This window comes from Jatropha curcas, chromosome 6 (assembly GCF_041381405.1).
Source record: "Jatropha curcas cultivar XTBG-Jc1 chromosome 6, XTBG_Jcur_1.0, whole genome shotgun sequence".
Lineage (NCBI taxonomy): Eukaryota > Viridiplantae > Streptophyta > Magnoliopsida > Malpighiales > Euphorbiaceae > Jatropha > Jatropha curcas.
In genome coordinates, this window is record NC_143156.1 from 12588597 (window position 1) to 12593922 (window position 5326).

A 5326-nucleotide genomic window follows, 5' to 3' on the forward strand; every position below is an offset into this window, starting at 1 on the left:
CTAGGCTAGATGATATGTTAGATGAACTGCATGGTAGTAAATACTTTTCGAAAATTGATTTAATGAGTGGATATCATCAGAAATTAGGATGAAATTAGGTGATGAATGGAAAACTGCCTTTAATTCTAAATATGGCTTATATGAGTGGATCGTTATGCCATTTGGTTTAACTAATGCACCTAGCACTTTCATGCGATTAATGAACCATGTTTTACGTGCTTTTCTAGGCAAATTTATTGTGGTATATTTTGATGATATATTGATCTATAGCAAGTCTATTGATGAGCATATTGAACATGTTAGGTTAGTATTAATAACTTTGAGAGCTGAAAAGTTATATGCAAAACTATAGAAATGCACTTTTTGCATAGATAGGCTTGTTTTTCTTGGTTTTGTTATGAGTGCACAGGGGATTGAAGTTGATGAAGAGAAGGTCAAAGCAATTCGAGAATGGCCAACTCCTAAATCTATATTTGAAGTGAGGAGTTTTCATGGCATGGCGAGCTTCTACCGGAGGTTTGTGAAGGACTTCTCTACTATAGCAACCTCGCTCACAGAGGTGGTGAAGAAGGAAGTTGGGTTCAAATGGAGGGAGGCACAACAAAGGGCGTTTGATGCCTTGAAATCTATTCTTTATTTTGCTCCTATTTTAGTTTTATCTAACTTTGATAAGACATTTGAGATTGAGTGTGACGCTTCTGGTGTAGGTATTGGCGCAGTGTTAATGCAGGAAAAGAAGCCTATTGCCTATTTCAGCGAGAAACTCAATGGAGCGCAACTCAACTATTCAACCTATGATAAGGAGCTTATGCTCTAGTGAGAGCATTGAAGGTATGGCAACATTACCTTCTTCCCAAAGAATTTGTCATACACACTGACCATGAGTCTCTCAAACATTTCAACGGACAAGGTAAGTTGAACAAGAGACATGGTAATTGTGTTGAATTCATTGAGCAATTTCCTTTTGTGTTTAAATATAAGCAAGGGAAAGAAAATATTATGGCTGATGCACTTTCTAGGAGGTATGCTTTAATTACTACTCTTACTGCTAAGTTGTTAGGATTTGAACATATAAAATCTTTTTATGTTGATGATGATGACTTCGGCCTTATTTGGAGTGCATGTGAAGATGAGGCTTTTAACAAGTTCTTTAGGCAAGAGGGGTACTTATTTAAAGGAAACATACTGTGTATACCCAAATGTTCTATGCGTGAGTTGCTTGTGTTAGAATCACATTGTGGGGGGCTTATGGGGCATTTTGGGATTCATAAGACATATGATGTGCTTAATGAACACTTCTTTTGGCCATATATGCGTAGAGACATAGGGAGATTATGTGCTTGTGTATTGCATGTAAGCAGGCTAAGTCTAAATCTATTCCTCATGGTCTTTATATGCCTTTACCTGTACCTACTTTGCCTTGGACTGATGTTTCTATGGATTTTGTGCTTGGATTGCCCAGGACAAAGTGTGGTAGGGATAGTATTTTTGTTATTGTGGACAGGTTTAGTAAGATGGCAGATTTCATTGCATGCCATAAGAGCGATGATGCTATCCATGTTGTTGAGTTGTTTTTCAGGGAGGTTGTGAGATTGCATGGCGTGCCACGCACCATAGTCTCCGACTGTGATGCCAAGTTCCTTTCTCATTTTTGGTGTGTTCTATGGAGTAAGCTTGGTACAAAGTTGTTGTACTCTACTACCTATCATCCCCAGACAAATGGACAGACTGAGGTAGTCAATAGAACTCTAGGTACTTTGCTTAGAGCGGTGGTTGGTTAGAATCTGAAAACCTGGGAGGATTGTTTGCCTTTTATTGAATAGGTCTGTACATTCTTCTACTGGTTATAGTCCATTTAAGCTTGAGTATGGTTTTAATCCTTTGACTGCACTTGATTTATCACCTTTGCCTTTGAGTGAAATTGCAAACTTGGATGGTGAGAAGAAGGCTAAATTAGTCAGGGAGATGCACTCTGAGGCTAAGGCTCATATAGACATTAAGAACAAATGCTATGCTGACCGTGCCAATAAGGGAAGCAGGCGTGTGGTGTTTCAACCTGGAGATTTGGTTTGGGTGCACATAAGGAAGGAAAGATTCCCAAACCAAAGGAAGGGAAAGCTTACTGCCTAAGGTGATGGACCTTTTCAAGCGTTGGAGAGGATCAATGACAACGCCTACAAGATTGATCTACCAGGTGAGTATGGCGTGTCTGCTACCTTTAATGTTTCTGACCTTTCTCCATTTGATTATGATTCAGATTTGAGGACAAATCTTTTTGAGGAGGGAGGGAATGATACAGATCAAGGAAGCAAGGTGAAGGATCCTTTAGCTCTACCTGTTGGGTCAATCACAAGAGCTCGTGCAACTAAGCTACAAGTAGCCTTGAATGCATTTGTTCAAGAACAAGCCACATTGGAGCTTCAAGATCATAACATTGCATGATGTGGGATTGAACTTGAAGAAGCACCCAAGTTTATTGTGGTGCTTGAGGCATGTAAAGAGGCTGCCCATTGATGCATTGTACATGCTTTATACTTAGGCAAATTTTGAAGAATGTTCTTTCATTGTAAGCCTAAGTATGGTGCGTGTAAGGCCTGTGGGCCCACCTATCCTATTTTGTTTAATTTATTTTATAATGGGCCTAGTCATTTAATGTAAGGCTAGTTGAACTTATATTCCAAAGTTGAGCCGGCCCTAGATTAGTTAATTTTAAGTTAGGCTATTTTAATTAGTTAACTTGGGCTTTGTATTTAATTAAGCCCATATGGGCCATATTGGGTTAGGCCTAGACTAGTCTAATTAAGGTCTAACTAGGTTTAGTTTTTAGGAGTATTAATACTTGTTGTTACTTAATTTGACGGCAGCCAAGACAATATTATCAGACGTGATTTTTTTATTCTTTCTAAGAACCCGTGTTCTTCTTTGAATGAATGCAAACCAAAATTTCCTTAGTAATTAAGATTGTGAGTTCTACAAGATTAATTGCGCCAAGAATTTCAGAATTGTTTTCAAGAGTACTTGAAGGTAAGTTTCTGATTTCTTATTTTTAAATTCCTTTCTCTCTCTCTTCAAGAGTACTTGGGGCTTCAGGGATTGACGGGTACTTCCATAATTTGCATGTTCTTCTCTAGATTCTCCGTGTTGATTTGCAAGAGTACTTGTCAATTAGCTAGGGTCTTATTAGTGCTCACGGGCCTAGATTTGTATTAAATAATCAAGCAGAAATCAGCAAATAAGAGGAAAGGCAAGAATAAAGCAAAAAAGAAAGAGAAGCATAAAAAAGGTGGTTTAATACCTCAATAACGCGCTTGTAGCCGACCTTCAGGTGCGCTCCATGGATGCACAGATCCATGCTATAGTAGAGGTATGATAAGATAGCAGCTCCCCAGTTGAACTGCCTCATCGCATCTAAGTCTTGGAGGGGCGATAGAAGGGCTAAAATCGCGTCATTCCCATAGTTGGTAAACGAGGTAATCAACAGCAAATGAAAGAGATATGCCCGTGCTACTACGTCCACGTCTAGCTCCGCCAACTGCTTCTGGGACATCTCTTTATAGTGAGCAAAAATGCTCTCATACTGAACCCTCTAAATTGAAGCCTTGTAATAGCAACAAAATCAGCTAGCATGATCGTCATTCGCCAAATGATAGATGGAAGGTACGAGTGGTATCCATCTAGCGCTCCATAAGTGCTAGAATGCTAGAGGTAAGAGTCCGCCCTTGCACCCGAGGAAGAGTATCAACAAAATGGCCAAAGCCTGCCTCCTAGCTGCGTTCCTGGACCTGCTCAGGCAGCCGATCAAACCATTCACCGGCTGCATAGGTGTTGCCGCTGGATTTTTTGTGCCATGCGCTCTTTTGCAAAAAAAAAAAAAAATAAAAAAAAATAAAACACAGTAAGTATGCTAATAAAGTGCAAAGGCACGTGTTTTTATGTTTTGATGCAAGTAGGCACACAAAATGATGAAAAAATGACAAAGGGATGGTGTTTCACAGACACTGTGGCACAAGCTATAGAGAAGTGGCGCATGCCACTTGCGCAAGCCACTACTCAAGTGGCGTGCGCCACTAGTACTATGGACCACAAGGCTATAGAGCAGCCAAACAAGATTGAACGTGGCGCATGCCAAAACCACTATGGCGCACGCCATAGCAGCTCGCCATAGACCCAAAACGCCCAAAATGCTCAATCAGGTAAGTTTCAACCAAATTTCTAACCTAATGTTTGCATGTTTCTAGCCTCAATAATGCAGGAAACACAGCGAAAAAGTTTCGAAATACCTCGATTGTACCCCAACAAAGGTGGCTGAACAAATCGTGCCATCCTATGTCCAGAATAAACTCTCAAAGTTTCATCCCATAGCTCACAGGGCGAGTTATGGGATCGATCACCGCGCACCAGGAAGCCAATCCTCATTATTTTCAACAGTCATGAGTTTCGATTGTAACAGAAGCAGAAAAAAGGAGAAGAGAGAATTTCAAAGAAAGTAGGTAAGTTAGGTTAAAAGTGACAAATGAATGTCACTTTGACCTTTTATAAATGTTAATGGGCCTATGGGCCCGACTTAAGCATTCAGGCTCGATTTGGCCCAAAGGTCCATTAGTCGTGACGAGCTCTTGTACTTAGCCGACAACCTATCAATGGCTAGCCGCTTAAGTAGGGGCAACACACCGCTAGCCACAGGTAAGTTGCCTCGTTTTGCGTGCCACAACACAATTGTCAATAAATTCACACAAGAACACAAACATACATAACTTCACATAAACTCTCACACACACATGAATTAATTTGAGTGCACATAAAATCATGCATTTTTATGCAAAATTACACATTTTTATTCGAAATCATGTGTCATACGCACACGCTTTTTTGGGCTTAATCACGGAATTTGTAACCATAACCGGTAAAATGGCTTTTCCCCGTTATTGGCAAAATTGTTTTGCAGGTACCTCCCAAATCGGAGCATTTAAAACCCTAAGTCCCTTGAGGCACGAAAACCCAAAGCCCTTCAAAGAAGGAACTGTCCGAAGGACAACCTCCCCAAGTGGAGCATATCAGAATCAACCCGTCCTAAGTGGTGCACCCAAGCCATCCTAGGTGGCGCACCTAAGCCCTTCAAAGAAGGCACTCATCCGTTGAAGCCATCCCAAATGGTGCACCCATGAAGCTATCCCAAGTGGTGCATCTCCTTCCGCATTCCATGTCCAAAGGACAACCTCCCACAGTAGAGCATTTCTTCAAAGCCACCAATAGGTGCAGTCAATTATAAAAATCACCAACAATTACCACGGCGCTATTCGTCCGCCTGACAATCGTCGTAATGGCA